The 20,208-nt window shown below is 42.5% G+C and overlaps 1 long non-coding RNA gene across 3 annotated transcripts in view; it reads left to right on the forward strand.

Moving 5' to 3' along the window:
* The window catches only part of LOC132376574 (uncharacterized), a 74,833-nt gene that overhangs the window by 12,322 nt on the left and 42,303 nt on the right, over positions 1-20,208 (forward strand). The gene's annotated exons all lie outside the window — the stretch shown is intronic.

The raw sequence follows: 20,208 nt of genomic DNA on the forward strand, positions 1-20,208 counted from the left end.
GAGGAGATATTACAGATAAATGAATCTGGAATTCAGAGATGTTCTGGCTGGAGACGTGGATTTGGGCGTCCTAGTGTCAAAATGAGATTTAAAGCCCTAGGACTAAATGAGAACACCTGGGGAGTGAGAGCAGCGAGTGAATGAGAGGCGAGAGCCCCAGGCTGAGAGACAGGCTCTGTGACGTTTAGATGTCAGAAGGACAGAACAATCTAGTAAAGGGAGTAGAGAAGGAGCAGCTAAGGGGAATGAGGAAAACGGGCAGAGTATGGTGACCAGAACCACGTGAAGAAAGTGTCGAGAAAGAAGAAATATCAAATGCTATTAAGAGTTAAGCATAAAAAAAAAAAAAACAAAAATAGTTAAGCATAGAGTTGAGCTTAGCACAGGACGTAGCAAGATGCACGGCATTGACGAGACGGTTTTAGTAACGTGTTAAGGATGACAGTTGAATTGGAGTGGGCTCAAGGCAGAGCCGGAGGAAGAGGGTAGACCGTCAGTAAAGGCCTGTAAGGAAGAGCAGGAAGGTACAGAGAGGGCAAAAATGTGAACTATTGCAGCGGGTTTGTATGTGAATGGAAATGAAACATTGACTGGGGTGGGGGGTAGAATTACAGGATCAAAGTCCTTGAGTGGATGAGAGGGACAGACCTGACCCCAGATGAGGCCACCCTGAGGGGCTGCATTATTCTCACCTGACCAGGCCATGGAAATTCCTGGAATGTGGCCACCTCTCAGCCAGGCTGGGGCCCCTGTCTGCTGGGTGTGGCCACATCTGAGCATCGGAGCTGGTTCCACCGCCTCCTCCGGACCTACCCCCCTCCCCTGGTGTTGCCAACATCCCAGGGCTTGGAGCCCAGGACAACTCAGCTAGGTTTTAGTTAAGAGGGTCTGCTGAGTGTGGAAATAGCTAAATACTATTTCTAGGAAGCGACAGAGCAGAGACTCTGCAATCAGGAGAGTAGATTTGAATCTTGGCCCTGAAACTTACCTGCCAGCTGTGCGACCTGGGCAAATCACTTCTCTGAGTCTCAGGTTTCTCATCTGCAATGTAGAGATGATAACTTTACCAAGACGCCTTCTGAGATTGTGAGGTAGAAACGGGATAGTGGATGTGCAAAGGCTCCGTCAAAGCTCTGTAAGCTGGGACGTGAGATACAAATGCCATAAATTGTCATGAGGCTTCATTCATTATATCATTCCCCCATTCATCTCACAAAACAGGCACAGCTTGTAGAGGAAGCATTTCTTGGGACACATTCCTGGGCCACTCCTCTCTGTGGGTTTAATTTTCATAACTAGACTTTTAAGTTTTTTTAAAGATAAGAGCAAGTCTTGGCTCCTTGTAAGAGCCTCCAAATTTCATAACAGACATAAATATATCACGTCAAGATCACCAGTTGAAAGGGAGGGGAGATGTATTATTATCTTCAAAGCTTTCTGGGAACCTATTAAATGCTAATAACAAAGCACTGGGATAAGCCAGAGTGCAAACACCGTTCTTGACACCTATCACATGCATGAGCCTCCTTTCTCCCTGGGCGCCCATCAACATTTCTGCTGGAGGAAGAGAGAATCAAGTGTGTCCCCGAAGAATGGACCCTCCAAGGCCTGCTAGCGGCCTGGACTATCCGTAACTGAAGCTGAAACCCCCTGTGTTTTGTGTAGTGCTAGGGAGAAAGGTAAAGAAATGAATACTGGCTGGGTACAGAGTGTTTGGTGCTATAAAAGGCCCATTACTCAGGTTATCTCATCATTGAGTTGGGAGGTAATCGTTCTCTCCTCATCAAATTGGGAGGGAAATTGAGGCTCGGGAGGTCACATTGGGTCATGTGGCCAACAAGAGCCAGAGGGGGACATTGTAACTCATTTCTCCCTGCTTCAAAGCCCACTCTTTCTGCTAACAGAGTAGGTGCTTCATAAAGGTTTTCGTAGTGAATGAGTGAGTGGATGAATGAAGTCCTCTGGATGCAAAATTGCCTTGTCAAAGGACACCAACAGCCAGAAGGCACAGCCCCAATTAAACAGAAGCAAAACAACCTTGTAAGATTCATGTGAGGTACTCAGAGTGTGGCCTAAATATCTCAGGAGTTTCCCAAACTCTCGAGTGATAAGATCACAGGCAAGTTGCAGAACCTGCTGGGGGCTGGTTTCTCCATTTCTAATCTTGGGGCAAACATGTCTTGCTCCTCCCTCCCTTCCAGGAAGCAGAGTTAACAGAACACAGGTGTTTGTAGCTCTGGCCACGGGCCTTAAAGTCCTTGAAAGATGAGTCCTGGCTTGTGACCCTCCCGTGGCTAGTACTAGCTACATAACTCGTGGGGCCCAGCACAAAATGGAAATGTTATGCCCGTGGATTGAAAATTAATAAGAACTTCAAGGCGGTGACCTCAGAGCAGTAAACCGAGGCTGGGGCCCTTCTGAGTATGGGGTCCCGTGTGACTGTACAGGCTGCACACCCACGAAGCCAGCCCTGCCTGTGGCCATTGATTCCGGAGAAGGGAAGAAAAGATCTTAAAAGGAGATTGGTGGGACATCTTGGGAGCACCAAAAATAGGACAAATCAATAAAGTCACCATGGAGATCAGGTTCTAGTTTCTTGAAAGACACAATTTCAGACTAGAAAGAGTGTTAAAATTCATCTAGTAAAGACAAATATCATGTGATATCACTTCTTTGTGGAATCTAAAAAAATAGTACAAATGAACTTATTTACAAAACAGAAATAGAGTCACAGATGTAGAAAACGAACTTACGGTTACCAAGGGGGAAAGGAGGAACATAAACTGGGAGATTGGGATTGACATATACACACTACTATATATAAAATAGATAACTAGTGAGGACCTACTGTATAGCACAAGGAACTCTACTCAATACTCTGTAAGGATGTATACGGGAAAAGAGTCTAAAGAAGAGTGGATATATGTATGTGTATAACTGACTCACTTTACTGTACACCTGAGACTAACACAACATTGTAAATCAACTATACTCCAATAAAAACTAATAAAAATAAATAAAATTCATCTAGTACTAGTCTTCCATTTTATAGGTCAGGAAATTGAGATGCAGACAGAAGCAGTGACTTGGGGAGTCGTGGGGTACCACAGAGAAAGCAAATCCCCTCTGAATCTCATTTAGTCTCCTTATCAGTGAAACAGCGCAGGCCAGATTGAATAATGCATTATTTCTTTTTTTTTTTTCTCCCCTATCCCCACTAAAATAACAGTAAAATAAAAGGGTTAAGTCCACTACTGTATAGCACAGGGAACTATACTCAATATTTTGTAATAACCTATAATGGAAGAGAATGTAAAAAAAGAATATATATTTATATATATGTGTGTATAACCGAATCACTTTGCTGTACACCTGAAACTAACACAACATTGTAAATCAACTATATTTCAATAAAAATTTTTTTAAAAAGTATGAAGTCCACAAGGACCAAGGAAATGGGAGGAGAGGCAATGGTAATTGAAGAGGATTTGAAAGTGGGCATGTGGGGTAGGAGGACGCACAGACCAGAAACGGGGGAATTGAGTGAAAATCTGGATATTGCCCCTCCCCCTTCCCAGAATGCCAGTAGCAAGTTTTATATCCCCCCCGAGGCAGGAGATAAGAATCTTCTCTGGAGTAAATCCCAGAGACTACCACTTGGGATTCTTTACAGTGAGCTGGTTTGAAGTGCTGTCCTGTCAGTCTGAAGCCCTAGGACCCAAGTCTGGCTTATGTGCAAAGAGATTCTAGGCTGCCAAGTGAGAGCCGGTGGCTAAGTACCTCCAGACACAGGGGAAAGCTTCTAACTTGAAGACAGAAAACAAAACAAACAAAAAAAATGGGAAAAAGAATTGGGAGGATCAGAGACAACCTCAAACTGACAATCTCCCTGAAAAGAGTAGGGATGATCTATGAAAGAAGAACCAGAAAGCTTTGGAAAAAAAAAAAAAAAAATCCACTAAATAAGGAAAACCTCTGGAAAGTTACATATATGAGTCAAAATAAAAATTCAATATAAAAAGTAGGGCTTCCCTGGTGGCGCAGTGGTTAAGAATCTGCCTGCCAATGCAGGGGACACGGGTTCAATCCCTGGTCCCGGAAGATCCCACATGCTGCAGAGCAACTAAGCCCGTGAGCCACAACTGCTGAGCCTGTGTGCCACAACTACTGAAGCCTGCACGCCTAGAGCCCCTGCTCCGCAACAAGAGAAGCCACTGCAATGAGAAGCCCGTGCACCGCAACAAAGAGTAGCCCCCGCTCGCCGCACCTAGAGAAAGCCCGTGTGCAGCAAAGGAAGACCCAATGCAGCCAAAAATAAATAAAAATTTTAAAATCTAAATAAATAAATAAATAAAGCAAGAGGATAAGTCTAAGAGGTTAAAAGCCAACTACTAGAAATGCCAGAAAGAGAACCAAGGGAACAAAATTATTAACAAATTAACAAAACTTCTCAGAACTAAAGCATGAGTTTCCAACTCAAAAGAGCTAGCTCAAGGGATGTGTCTAGCACAGAGAATGAAAAAGACCCATGGTCAGGTACACCACTGTGAAGTTTTTGACTATCAGGGATACAGAGAAGATATTATAAACTTCTAGAGAGAAAAAGAAGATCAGAATTAGTGGACCTCTCAACAACACTTTGGGATCTAGTGGACAATGGGCCAATGCCTTCAGTATTCTAATTTATATCCTACATTTCTATATTCAGCCAAACTGTTCATCAAATGAAGATAGAGTAAGATATTTTCAGACATGCAAGAACGAAAATCATTTACTTCCCTTGTAACTTTAGTGAACTACTGGAGGTAGTGATCCAATAAAACGAGGGAGTAAACCAAGAAAGGAATACATGGAATCCAGGAAGCAAGGGATCCAAAGCACAAGAGGCAACATGAATCCCCACAATGATGGTGAATGGAAATTTCTGGTTGACAGTGGTACGGCATACAGTTTAAATTGGAGAACTTGGAAGGAAGGCTCTGAGAAGAAGGTCTCTAGGAATAAGATGAATATGATATATTTGAGATTATGGAAAACATTATAATAGAATTGAAGCAGGCTTTATTGGGATATTAGGAAAAATTAAATGTGTAGAAAATCAGGCACATGGGAAAATGCGTAACTCCAGTAAAAGTGAAGGACTGAATAAGTCAGGTGATATGGGGTGGGCGGAGAGTTCGAGTGATGCTCTAGTAAATTACATTTGCACAATCATAATTAAACTATGTTGGGGGGATAGGGAAGTGGGAATGGGAAGGTGAGGGAGATCTGAGTCCTTATTTATCATTGTAGGGACTCAGTAGTAGTGTCTCAAAATGTAAATTAATAATTAAGAAATAGGGATAGCTCCAGTCCATGGTTTTTAATATCATCTGTAAGACTTCCAAGTTTAAAATGATGAAGGAAAGGTGTTCCCACTTCTTTTTTCACTCAAAAAAAACCAAGGAAAATAACAAGAAACACAAACTCTATTCTTGACACTTAGCAGACATTGCAAATCTGAACCATTAAATGTGAACCACTAAGTGGCTAGAAGAATGACAAAAAAATGAACGAAGATGAATCCAAATGCCAGTAGAAGTATAATTTATTTATAATAAAATTCACCAATTTTAAGTCTACATGATGAATTTTGACATATGTCTTTAGTAGTGCAACTGCTGTCAAAAATATGATTTAGAATATTGCAGTCAATCCCCATCCCCAATCCCCAAACCCGTAGCAACGGCTGATCTGCTATCACCACTTCAGATTCTCCTTTTCTAGAACTTCATATAAATGCATATAGTATGTAGCCTTCTGTATCTGACTTTTTTCACTTAGTAATGCTTTTGTGATTCATCATGTTGTTACATGTGTAAGTAGTTTATACCTATTAATTGCTGAGTAGTATTCCATTTAGGTATAGATTTTTCTTTATCCATTTACCAATCAATGGACATCTGGAATGTTTCCAGTTTTTGGCTACTCTGAACAAGGCTCTTATATTCATGTACGGATCTTTGTGTAGACATATATTAAATATTTTCACTTCACTTGAAAAATACACAAGAGTGGAATTCCTGAGTCATATGGTAAGTGAATGTTTAACTTTGTAAATAAATGCTAACCCATTGCTCCACGGTCTAGCCAAACTTGGCATTGTCAGTCTTTTAAATTCTATCCACTACAGTGGATATGTAGTGGTATCTCCATTTGGTTTAAATTTGCATTTCCCTAACAACTAATGAGTTGAACATCTTTTCATGCACTTATTTGGCATCAGTGTTTCTGATAAAATGTTCAGATCTTTTGCCTAATTTTAATTGTTTTGTCTTAATACTGAGAATTCATTACATATTGTGGACGTAAGTCCTTTATTTTGTGTATGTTTGCAGACATAGTCTTCCAGTCTGTGCCTTGCCTTTTCTTTTCTTTCTTTCTTTTTTTTTAAAAATTTATTTTATTTATTTATTTTGGCTGTGTTGGGTCTTCGTTGCTGCGTGCGGGCTTTCTCTAGTTGCAGCGAGCGGGGGCTACTCTTCGTTGCGGTGCGTGGGCTTCTCATTTTGGTGGCTTCTCTTGTTGCTCTAGGCTCTAGGGCACGTGAGCTTCAGTAGTTGTGGCACACGGGCTCAGTAGTTGTGGTGCACGGGCTTAGTAGTTGTGGTGCACGGGCTTAGTTTCTCCGCGGCATGTGGGATCTTCCTGGACCAGGGCTCGAACCCGTGTCCCCTGCATTGGCAGGTGGATTCATAACCACTGCACCACCAGGGAAGTCCCGCCTTTTCTTTTTCCTAATTGTGCTTTCAAAGAGCAGACATTTTCGATTTTGATGAAGTCCAAGTTATTGATTTTTAAAATTTTATGTGTCCTATTTTTAAAATCTTTGCCTAACCCAAGATCACTAAGGTTTTCTCCTATTTTTTTAAAGGTTTATAGTTTTAGCTCATTTTTGTACACATAGCCACCAATTATTTTAGCACCTTTTGTTGAAAAGATTATCCTTTCTTCCATTTAATTGTCTTGGCACCTTTGCTAGGAAACCAATTGACCACATATATGTGTGGATCTATTTCTGGACTTTCTATTTTGTTCCATTGGTCTATATGTCAACCTTTACTTGAATACCATTCTATCTTGATTTCTGTCAGCTTTATAGTAGGTCTTGAAACCGGATTGTGTAAGGCCTCCAACTTTGCTCTTTTTCCATGTTGTTTTGGCTATTCTACATGCTTTGCATTTCCACATAAATTTTAAAATTTGCTTACTAAATTTTTCAAAATAGCCCTGCTAATATTTTGAATGTCATTGTGTTGACGCTATAGATTAATCTGGGGGAGAATTGGCATTTTAACAATACTGAATCTTCCAGTTCATGAGTATGGTATATCTCACCATTTGCACTCATCTTTAATTTCTCTCAGTAATGTTTCATAGTTTTCAGAGTACGGTGATTGCATATATTTCTTAACTGTATCCCTATGTCATAGTTCTGTGCATGTGTGCTTGTGTATGTGTTTGAGAGAGAGAGAAAAAAAGGGAGGGAGGTAAAGAGTTTCCTTTATGTTCCCAAAGTTGAGCAAAAGAAAATTGGTTAATTAAGGATTGCAGTTAGCTGAATTCCAGTTAAGTAAGATTTTACTGTATTTGGCATTCACACTAATAGCTCTGATTATGTCACACCCCATGTTCAGAAACCTTCATTGGGAAATAATTATGGGATGTGCTCAAAGAATGTAGTATCAATTTACAAAGGGAAAAATTGGAAACAACTGAGCAAGCTGATTAAGTGCTGCTATGCTCTTACCTTGCAGCCATAAAAATGACATTATGCAACAGTGGTTTGCAGAACGGGGTCAGGGTGTCTTACAGGGTCAGGCAGGCATCAGGGCTCCCACTCATGTTCTGATCACAGTAGTTCTACTTATATCCCTTTTGGCCTTTGAGGTTCCTGGTAGGATTTTGTTTAAAAACAAGAGTTCCGGTGCATACAATGTTTAAAAACCATTATTGCAAAAGAATTTTTATTGACCAAGAAAGATGTTAATGGAATTATAATCAGATTAGAAAAGAATCTGTGTTTTATGTCCCTGTTTGGGGAAAAAACAAATATGTGTCCAGAAAATAATTGGAAGGTTATACATGTTTCAAAATATTAATAGCAATTACATCTGCCCAGATTGTGACTTATTTCTGAATGTTCTCATTTGTATTTTTCTAAATATGTAAAGTGTAAAGTGTATTGTTGTTTAATGAGAATAGAATAAACTACAAATTCCTTAGCATGTCATTCAAGGCTCTCCACCATCTGATAGTAAAGGTCTTTCTAGATTCCTTGGTAAACCTCAGCTCATCATAGAGTTACAAGTTTAGTCTCGAAGAATTACTCATCGTTTCCTGAATACGCCCTTCATTTCCCTGTCCCCACACCTTTTCTCCAGCTATGTTCTTTCTTTTTTTTTTCTCTTTTTATTTGGCTATGCTTGGTCTTAGTTGTGGCCAGCAGGCTCCTTAGTTGTGGCTCGCCAGCTCCTTAGTTGTGGCATGCATGTGGGATCCAGTTCCCTGATCAGGGATCGAACCCAAGCCCCCAGCATTGGGAGTGTGGAGTCTTAACCACTGTGCCACCAGGGAAGTCTCTCCAGCTATGTTCTTAGTCCAGAATTCCCTAATCACAGACCCACTGGCGTTTAACCCATTCAAAGTGAATGTGATAAAATGTACATTAAAGTGGAAAAAAAGACAATTCAAAGCTATATAGACAGTATGATTTCAACTAGTTTAAAAAACACAAAGAAAAAACTGGAAGGAGCAATGTAAGTGATTTATAGAGGCAGCACCTCTGTATCAGGATTATCAGTCTTTTGTTTGTTGCATTTTATTACACTTTCCAAATCATCTACAATGACCTATTAAAATAGGAAAAAAGGAAAAAAATCATAGCCATTTTAAGACCTATATCAAATGCTAATCCCTCCAAGAGCTTTTCACAAAATAGTAATAATAATAACAATTTTTTTAGATTCTCCTGCCTGTGTCTCCTAACAATTTCACTGTATCTGTGTGTTGCATGATATAGTATGAAGAGCCCTGAATCTGTAGGCAGAAGACCTGGGATTAATCCTGGCCTCTCCTCTTGCTGGCCTGTACTTGGCAAATTGCCTTACCTCTCTGAGTGTCTGATACCTCCCAGGGCTGTAGTAAGGATTAACTGAGACAACATGAATAGGCTCTGTAAACTGTAAAGTGCTTTTCAAATATATGCTGTCTGAGTCTCCCACGAGGCTGAAGTTCAGTCATCCCAAACTATCCACCATAGGCGACACTCAACAAAAGGCTGTTGATTTAAATCTTCCCACGGTTCCAAAAGAGAGCAAAAATCTCTTTGTATCCTGAAATGTTACCAGTAGACTGGGATTTAAAAAAGGCCTGTGCTCTGGAGAGCCGGTGATTTTCGTTTTGATTTCCCTTTGCTGTTCCCAGGACCTGTGGCCTTAATAAGCCATCCAGTAATCAGTGGGCTCCAGCACAGCCTGGGGATGCTATTCAGTGTTACTAAAAACAAGAAATTACAGGCCAGAGCAATACTTACACTGAAGATGGCTCTGGGTTTATGACACCTACCCCCAGGAGTTAACTCCTTCAACTGCATTCAAGACCCTAACCAAGGGACTTCCCTGGCGGTCCAGTGGTTAAGACTCCGTGCTTCCACACACTGCACAGGGCATGGGTTCCATCCCTGGTCAGGGAACTAAGATCCTGCATGCTGCAATGTGGCAAAAAAAAAAAAAAAGAAAAAAACCAAGACCGTAACCAAGAATGTTACAGAGGATTAAGCATTTGTATTTGTGAGCTCAGAATGAACATGTCCAGATCGAAGCCTGCACTTACTAGAATATTCGTTCCAAGGGCAAGGTGTGGGAGAAAGAGCATAGAACTGCAAACCAGAATTCCAATCCCAGTGTTGCCACCAGGGCCATGTGTCCCTGAGTAAGTTCTTTCTTCGCTCTGGGCCTCAGTTTCTCTATCAACAGCGTGAGCATCTGGACCAGCCCGCTTCCAGCTCCGGAGTTCTCAGATGTTAGCATCCCTCTCAGCTTAGCTTCCCAGTGCTCCAGCTTGTGCCCTGCCATGGGGACCCTGCCTGTGTGACCTGGTGCTGTCACATCCTAGCCAGGGCCTCTGCCTTGTCCCCAGGCACACGTGACCCAGGCGGGCTGAAACTCTGCTGGAAGCTCAGTGAGAAGGATGGGCTGACTTAGGGCTTGAATTGACTTCTCAGAGTAAAATCAGACAGACGGGGGAGGCAGATAAATACCAGCCAGATGGAGGCTCCATGGAAAGTAGACCCAGGACCTTCTGAGGCTTTGCTTTTGTAGGGGAGCAAGGTCTTCCTTCTACCTTCCTAGGGTTTTTCAGCTGGTCTGAGAATTAAATTGGCATAAGACAGATCAACAGGAGAAAAGCATACAGATTTATTTAACAGAAGTTTTGTGTGAAAACTTAGGAGCCCTCAAAAGGACATGAAGACCCAAAGAAGTGGCAAAATCTCTGTGTTTTTATATGAGGTAAAACAGAGAGAAGCAATGGTGGAAAAGAAACTAAAATAAGTGGGTAGGCTAAAGGAAGATAAGAGTTATTTTAACAAGGCACAGAATTCTGTGGTCTCACCTGACCATTCTTTTTTTTAAAAAACTTTGTTCTCATAGAATTTTTTTTGTTTTGTTTTGTTTTTTGGCTGTGTTGGGTCTTTGTTTCTGTGCGAGGGCTTTCTCCAGCTGCGGCGAGCGGGGGCCACTCTTCATCGCGGTACGCGGGCCTCTCACCGTCGCGGCCTCTCTTGTTGCGGAGCACGGGCTCCAGACGCGCAGGCTCAGTAGTTGTGGCGCACAGGCTTAGTTGCTCCGCGGCATGTGGGATCCTCCCAGACCAGGGCTCGAACCCGTGTCCCCTGCATTGGCAGGCGGATTCTCAACCACTGCACCACCAGGGAAGCCCCACCTGACCATTCTTGATGATAAGCATGTTACTGTCTCTCTGGTGTAGGGAGGACATCTTTCACATGGGAGTTTCATCTCTTGCTTTTAAGAAAAAAAAAGGAAAGTCAGGGTGTTCTTCTTGTATCTGCTGTTTTTTTTAAATGCCTTTAACTCAAAATGGGCGATATGCCAGAGTGGCATATTTTGGGGTGGCGTGTTCTGACCTCCTCCTTGAATTGATGGTGTTGGACCACCGTTTTTGTCATAGCAGTCATTGTATTGGGCCCTGGCCTGTGCTTGGCACTCCACAAAGTGCTTCCACACACATTGCCTCGTTGTGCAATGGGTCTCCTTACGCTGAGGCTACAGGTTGGGAGACAGGCTGCGGGATTTCCCCCACGACAGAGTCACCTGTGGGGAGTCAGGGCCTGCACCCCCCGCCTCTCCCGGTGGTACTGTGGGCCATAGTGATCATACATTCACACTGGGCCTACCATTGGGCAGGCACTTTCTGCCTTGAGTCATTCAATCTTTACAACAGCTCTGCAGGGGGATAGGTTTCACTAAGGAGAAAACCAAAACGGAGCAGTGGAGTAACTTCCCTAAATTCATGCAGCCAGTAAATGCATCTAAGGGCTGGAACCTGGGTCCCTCTAAGTCGAGTCTGAGCTCTTAACCCCTCTACCCCGCCCCCATCCCCCAGTGCCTGGAAGCGCAGGAAGGTCTGTCCAGGAGCCAGGTTTCTGATTCTGTGACTTCATCTGAGATTTTAGTCTGGGCTTCTGGAGGAGGAGCCCTCTTAGGTTTGTTCTCATGATCTCCCCCTTTCTCTCCTAACCCCGAAGCCGGAACCACATGGCATGAACTGACTCTCCTCTGCGTGACCCTGGACAGGTCCCTTGACCTCTCTGGACGGGGCCTCCTGGTCTGTGAAGGCAGAAGAGAGGCACTAGATGCCTGCTGAGGGCCCTGTGCTCCTGTGTGTGCTGGTGTGTCCCCCTGAGACCAAAACCTGTGTGAAAAACACAACCCCAAATCCCTGCTCTGCTTCTGAAGTATCATTGGAAGGATTAAGGAAGAACAAGGATCCAGACTGGCTAGGAGTCAAGTAGGCCCTTGGGACCCACGAAGCCTGCATTCTAGAAACTTCTAAAAGTCCCAGATTCACAGATGCCAGTAGAGCGCACGATTTCTCCCAACAACACACGCTGAACACTAGAACTGAGAACATTACCGGGACCCCTTGGCCGTTTAGTGAGCGCAGTGCTGCTGCACGGGCGCCCCCTGGGAGACCCCCAGCTCTGTGCCCAGCCACCCAATGGCGTTTCAGAAAAGGGACACATTACCACGTGTGGTGGCTTCCAGGGTGGCTCGCGTAAACCAGACTCTGAAGGCCAGAAGCCACCTGGGAACCGTTGGGCCCCAGAGAGGGAGCGTCCTCACCGCTAGCGGCCAGGAAGCCTCTTGTGATACTTCTGTCAACTTCAACATCTTTGCACTCTTCCCTGGGAGACACTGCAAATGATGAGAAGACATTTCTGGGGTCTCTCACCATGTGAACTGAGTGACCCCAAAGAGAGAGTTTCTATTCCCTGCACGTGGAACTGAGAGTGAATCACAGGAAAAAACATGATGTGCCTCAACATGAGGCTTTGAGATGAAAAAACACACGTGAGATCCGGCTGTCTCGTAATTTCATCCCGTTCACTTTGACAAATATTTATCACTGCCTCTGCACAGAGCTGTGCAAAATACCAGTGGGAACCACCCCAGGGAACCTCTAGATGCTTTTCCGTCCCATTGTCACCCAACCTTAAGAGGCTGCTTGTGATGGTTCCGACTTTTCAGAATGAGAAAACGAAAAGTTGGACAAGAGAAAACGACTTGTCCAAGATAACACCATTCATAAAATGGTTAATCCAGAATTTTAACCCATTTCTATGTGTCTCCAAAGCCTGAGAATGAGTGGAAAGGAGAGGGTAATTTTCTATAGGTATAGAAAAAACACTAGAAGGAAACACGGAAATGTGAGCAATGCTTCTTTCTGGTAGTGGGGCTACAATCATTCTTTGTGTATCCTTGTGCTTTTCCATCTTCCACTTTTTCTCTGTCCTTGGACCTGAGGTGCAGAGGATGGCACTAAACGTACTCCTTAGTCCCTCTCTAGCTTTATTTATTTATTTATAATTTTTTTAAAATTTTATTTACTTTTGGCTGCGTTGGGTCTTTGTTGCTGCACGCGGGCTTTCTCTAGTTGCGGCGAAGGGGGGCTACTCTTCGTTGCGGTGCTCGGGCTTCTCATTGTGGTAGCTTCTCTTGTTGCGGAGCACGGGCTCTAGGTGTGTGGGCTTCAGTAGTTGCAGCAGTCAGGCTCAGTAGATGTGGCACGTGGGCTCAGTAGTTGTGGCTCACAGGGCTCAGTAGTTGTGGCACGTGGGCTCAGTAGTTGTGGCACACGGGCTCTAGAGCACAGGCTCAGTAGTTGTGGTGCACGGACTTAGTTGCTCCGCGGCATGTGGGATCTTCCCAGGCCAGGGCTTGAACCCGTGTCCCCTGCACTGGCAGGCAGACTCCTAACCACTGCGCCACCAGGGGAGCCCTCCAGGTTTATTTAAATGATGGACCAATTCCCTTTATCCCCAGACCCTACTCCCACTCCCCCCTCCCCTCCAGACAACAACTCCTCTACGTGTTAGATGTGTATTGCTTTGTTAGTACTCTTGTAAAATGTGTTTTGTTTTGTGTATTATATATTTAATTTACCTAAGAGAAAATCTCATTTTGTTTATCGCTTTTAAAAATACTCAGTACTCAAGAAAACAATTTTTTATTCCAGAAAATTTCCAGCTTTTAACAGTCGAGAGAATAATATAGCACCTTGTGTATCCATCACCCAGCTTTGGCTATTGCCAGTGCGTGGCCGGTCTTATTTATCTGTACCTCCTCCCATTTCTTAACTCTTTGGATTATTTCAAATCAAATCCCACACATATTATTTCATCTGCAAATATTTTAGTCTATATATTTAAAAGATAAACGCTCTTTAGAAAAAATAAAACTATTATCACACTTGAACAGAATTAAAAATAACTCCTTAATATTATTAAAAACCTAATCAGTATTCATAGTTTTTGTCTTAAAATTTTGGGGGGGTTAAAATTTGTTTGTTTGAATTGAGATCAATGAGGTCCATACATTGTGATTGTTTGCTATGATTCTTCAATCTCTTCTAATCTAGAGGGGTTTCCTCTATTTTATTTTCCTTGCAATTTTTTGCAAGGAAAAAATCTTGTCAAATTTCCTACACTGTGGGTTTTGCTGATTACATCCTTCTGGTGTTGGTTAACATGTTCCTCTGTCCCTGGTATTTCCTGTAAATTACTAGTTAGATCTAACAGACTCCAGTTGTTTTGTGGGTTTTTTTGTTTGTTTTGTCTGGACAACTTCCTAGGTGGTACCATCAGGAGGTGTGTTTGTCTGGTTCTCTCTTTGGTGGTGTCAGCCATTGGAGATCATTGCCCAGATCCGTAATTCATTAGGAGTTGCAAACTGATGCTTGTATTAGTCTGCCTGGGCTGCCATAAAAGATTAACACAGACTGGGGGCCTTATACAACAGAAAGTTATTTCCTCACAGTCCTGGAGTCTGGAAGTCCAAGATCAAGGTGCGAGCAGGGTTGGTTTCTGGTGAGACCTCTCTACTTGGTTGCAGATGGCTGTCTTTTTGCCGTGTCCTCACATGGCCTTTCCTCTGTGAGCCTGATGAAAAAGAGATCTCTGGCATCCCTTCCTCCTCATATAAGGACACCAGTCTATTGAATTAGGGCCCCACCCTTATGACCTCATTTAACCTTAATTACCTCCTTAAAGGCCCCGTCTCCAAATACTGTCACACTGGAAGTTAGGGCTTCAATGTATGAATTTCAGGAGGACAAAATTCAGTCCATAACAGTGATATTTTAATTTTTATCATTCTTTCTTTGTGTATTTGTTGGAATATATATATAAAGAGAAATGTTCCTTCATCACCTATTTGGTTTAACTCTGAAGTACAGTTCATTTCAGAAAAGCACAATAATTACTTGATTCTTTCCCTTTATTTATCTGCTTTCAGAATAATGAAGCAGTTTCCTAGTATTGTCTAAAAGCAGTCAATCCTTTTTTGTTTGCTTGTTTTTGGCATCATTATGAACTCATGAATATAAACACGTTCAATTGGTTTCCACTGTGGTTATTATCATTATTGGTGCTCGAAGCATCCCATCTTTGGCCAGTGGGAGCGTCTTCAGGTTGGACACTGAGTTCTTTTAACATGACTTTAGTGTCCTCATCTGGTTCCTTGAGAATCTGGTCTGACCTATTTAGACCTGGACTCAATCAATCATGATGTTCCCCAGAGATGCCTCCACAAACAAGGCCACAAAGAAAGTCCCTGTGGGTGTCCAAGGGTGGAATTGCTGAGTCATGTACGGGATTAACCTAAGAATCGGGTTAAGGAACCAGAGTAAGAATTTCCAACTCAATCCAGAGGATGGCTGGACGAGTTCCCACTCCCACTGCACACTTCGAGGGGCCTCTACCTGCTTCCTGCCTCTCCCCTCCCTGGCTCTTGGCTCATTTAGCCCTTTGCTGTGGGAAACCAACCTTTTGTTATTCTGGTTTCCTTTTCTGTGGTTACTGATGAGTTTAACAGCATATGCTTGCTTGCCTTTCAGATATCTCTTTTGTAAAATGTCAGTGGATCTTTGGAATAGGTTATGTTGTGTTAGGTAAGGAACAGTTTTATTTTTCTCCTTATAGTGAGCCAGTTTTCCCAATACCATTTACCTTTAAAAAAAAATCTATCTTTCCCCTATTGATTAGTGATGGCAAGTTATCTTATATTAAATTTGCAAATATGCGTGAGTCTGTCCAAGTGCTCTGCTGTATTACATTGGTCCATTGGTCTCTTTTAGGACTAATTTTATACAATGACTTTGTAGTAGGTCTTAACTTCTGGTAGGGTAAATCCTCCCTCTTTGCTTTCCTTTTTTAAAGATGACTTACCTAGTCAAGGATCTTTTTTTTACTTCTATGTAAATTTTAGGGTAAATGTCTAAGCTCCTGTAAAAAAAAAATCCCATTCTTTTAATCTGGAAATTTCTCCGCCTTTCTTTGTCTTTCATGACTGATGTATTTGAAGAATACAAACCCACTGTTTTGAGAACCTCCCTCAATTTGCATTTGTTGGATTGTTTCCTCAAGATTTGATTTGGATGTCTCAATTTTGGCAGGACTGGTGCATAAGTGCCACTGTGTTCTTCTCAGCGGGTTACACCAGGAGGTACCTGATGTCAGAGTGTGTCATCACTGTTGATGTTTACTTAACCACTGGTAAAGCCAGAGGCAGTGCGCTCTACCTTCTCCACTGTATTTCTCTACCATAAAGATATCCATCTTTTCTCCTTGTAATTACTAAATAATCTCTGGGGAGATACTTTGAGGCTGTAAATATCTGTTTACCTAACGATCATTTACTCAGTGGTTTGAATATTCTTGTTTGAATCAATTACTCAACGATGGTTGCAGAAGGTTTGTTTTCGAACTCTCATCCCTTCCACATTTGTCATCTTTCTACTATAAAGAAGAGCTTTCCCACCTCCCCCAGTTTATTTGTATGTTGGTTTCATTTTTAGGATCACTGTGGACTCATGCATTCTTTTTGATTCAATATGTTATAATCCATTATTGTCGTCATTCTTTCTGCTGCTCAAATGGTCCCAGATTTGGCCAGGGGCATCCTCTTCAAGTGGACTTGCTCAGCGTCTTTTTGACATGTCCGCACCATTCCTATATCACGCCCTTCCTTACTTTCAGGCATAACAAAAAGTTCCAGGCTCATCTTGTGCTTTTCCCTTCCCAGCCCTAGAGTCACCCATTTATCCAAGGAGTCCTGTCCCTTTTGGTGGAGAATAGCATTTAGAAACCAAGATCTGGACATCAGTTATGCTCGTTGCTGCTGAGGTGACATAGGGGCTGAACTTGGAAATTGAATTTTTAAAGCATGAGTTCATTCTGAAATCTCTCATCCCAATCCAACACTACAAGGTTTTTCATCACTGTTGTGGGTTGAACTGTGTGCCCACAAAAGATGTTGAAGTCCTAACCACCCCCAGTACCTGTGAATGTGACATTATTTGGAAAAAGGGTCTTGGCAGATGATCAAGTTAAGATGAAGTAATTAGGGTGGGCCCTCCTCCAGTATGACTGGCATACTTATAAAAAGGGGGAACTGAGACACATACAGGGAGAACAGCACATGAAGACAAAGACAGAAATGAGGGCAATGCTTCTATAAGCCAAGGAATGCCAAAATTGCTAGCAAACCATCAAAAGCTAGGGGAGAAGCCATCTCCCTCACAGCCTCAGAGGGAACCAACCCTGCTGACACCTTGATCTGGGAATTCCAGCCTCCAGAACTGTGAAACAAAACATTTCTGTTGTTTTAAGCCACCCAGTTTGTGGTACTTTTTATAGCAGCCTTAGGAAACTAATACACTCACGTTTCTCTGTTCCTTACTTATGCCTCCTTTCTCCCACAATGAAAACTCTGGCTCCTAACAATATCTCATTTTCTCAGTCTTATGATACACAAAAATTGTCTCAGAATTGTTACACTCATATCTCTACCAACCACAAAATTATTAGGTAAAGTTAAAGATTCTTTGCAGTTCTTTTTGTGTTTATACGAAGGGTATAAAGTCAAAGTACTGCATTCAAAGCTACTTGGATTAGTTCTTTTTTTCCCTCCTTTTTCTTATGCGGTTATGTTATCGATTTGATATATAGTTCAGTTTATTTGTTTTGGTTTTATTCAGTTTTAGGGGTGGTGACCTCCCCATTCATACTGATGGAATTTTATTTACTCAACCTGTGACGCATTAACAAAGTTCCAAAAGTTTGTCAAAACTATGCAGAAAAAGTATATTCAGAGAAATATCATTCTCTTTCCTTTCCCTGTCACTCCATTCCTACCCACCCCTGTGGGTAATTAAATGTGGTTTCATTCGTTTCTAGTTTACCCTTCTTGTGATTTTGCAAAAATATGCAGATTTGTATGTATTTTCTTATTTCTCTTTTTACACAGAAGATAACATACAATGTATCACTCTGTTCTTCTACTTAACAGTATATTCTGGGAATCATTCCGTAAGGACGTTTAGAGCTCTTTCTCATTCTTTTTTTTACAGCTGCCTAGTGCTCCATTTTGTGGGTGTGCCACGTTTAATTCATGCAATCTCTGATTATGGGTATTGAGGCAGTTTCCACTATTTTGCTATTACATATAATGTTGCAATGAATAACCATGCACATATGTATTTTCATAAAGTTGGAAATAAATCTTCAGGATAAATTCCTGGAAATGGGATTGCTGGGGCAATGGTTAAATACATGTCTAGTTTTGTTCGGTATTGTCAAATCATCCCCATAGGGCTTTAGCCCTTTGATTTCCACCAGCAATGCCTGAGAACGCCAATTTCTCCACAGCCTCTCCATGTGGTGTGTTGTCAAGCTTTTGAATTTTTGCCAACCTGATGGGTGAAAATGGTATTTCAGTATTGTTACAATTTGTACTTCTCTTATTATGAGTGAAGTTGAACATTTTTTTACTATGTTTAAGGGCCGTTTATTCCATTTTTTGTGAATTGTATATTCATGTTTTTTGCCCAGTTTTCTGTTGGAACTTTGGTCTTTCTCCTCACATTTTAAAGAGTTCTTTAAATATGAATCATATTAGTGTTTTATCTTTGATATGTGTATTACAAGTACTTCCCTTCAGTATGTCATTTTGACTTTGCTTATAGTGCTTTTTGCCATGTAAAAGTTTCTTTTCTTTCTTTTTTTTAGAATTTATTTATTTATTTATTTATGGCTGTGTTGGGTCTTCTTTTCTGTGCGAGGGCTTTCTCTAGTTGCGGCAAGCGGGGGCCACTCTTCATCGCGGTGCGCGGGCCTCTCACTGTCGCGGCCTCTCTTGTTGCGGAGCACAGGCTCCAGACGCGCAGGCTCAGTAATTGTGGCTCACGGGCCCAGCTGCTCCGCGGCATGTGGGATCTTCCCAGACCAGGGCTCGAACCCGTGTCCCCTGCATTGGCAGGCAGATTCTCAACCACTGCGCCACCAGGGAAGCCCTCTTTTTTTTTTAAACTTTCCTTGGATTTAACCATTTATTAAACTTGGATTTATCCATTTTTTAATTGAAGTATAGTTGATTTACAATGTTGTGTTAGTTTCTGGTGGATTTATCCACTTTTAAAACTGCATCTGGATCATATTTGAAGCGTTAATGGCTAAACAGTAATAGCATCCCTGTTAAATCCTAAGCAATCAGAACACTTGCTTCACTAGATTTTGCCAAATACCAATCATACTGGACTGAGCTAATCTACCCCTCTTTCTGAAACTATTATGGCAAATAATTAAAATAAGACTTCCTCTTATTTTTTTTAACTTATTTATTTGGCTGCACCGGGTCTTAGTTGCAGCACGCGGGATCTTCGTTGTGGCGTGTGGAATCTTTTAGTTGCGGCATGCATGTGGGACTGGTTCCCTGACCAGGGATTGAACCTGGGCGCCCTGCATTGGGAGAGTGGAGTCTTAACCACTGGACCACCAGGGAAGTCCCAAGACTTCCTCTTACTTCATCTTGCTGGGCCACAAATTGTCCCTTGCTCCGAGTTCAAACTGTAACCACCTTCTAGCTACAGTAAGGGGGGCCTGGGGCAGAGCCAGACGCTAACGGTGGACCGGCTGGTCGACGTATTGTCACTGTGAATTAAGCAGGAGACGGCCTTGGGAACCAGAGAAGAGTCCTAGGGTCCAAGGGAGCTGATTTTACTGGTTATGACGGGGACCTATTTCTCTCATATGATTTGAGGCACTTCAGAAGGCTCCTGCCTTCCATATTTGGTCATCTCCAAATATGGGCCTGCCGTTCTGCCTGAAATTTCACTGCGGGCCCCCGCTTTGGGCTCAGACGTTGAAACAGAAGGGCTATGTGCGTGTACATACCTGCTGGTCCAGAGGCACAGAGTGGTCGTGAGCTTGTCAGCTCCCTCTTAGCAGAGCTTGGAAGGAATGGGACATAGGAAGGTCATGCTTTGATAGGAAGACTGAGCCTGGGACCAAGGGTGGTAGAGGGCATTGAGGTGGGAGGACGTGCCCTCGTGTGACCATCTAGAGAAGGATGTGGAGCTGAGGGTGCAGAC

Source organism: Balaenoptera ricei, chromosome 13, assembly GCF_028023285.1.
Source record: "Balaenoptera ricei isolate mBalRic1 chromosome 13, mBalRic1.hap2, whole genome shotgun sequence".
Classification (NCBI taxonomy): domain Eukaryota; kingdom Metazoa; phylum Chordata; class Mammalia; order Artiodactyla; family Balaenopteridae; genus Balaenoptera; species Balaenoptera ricei.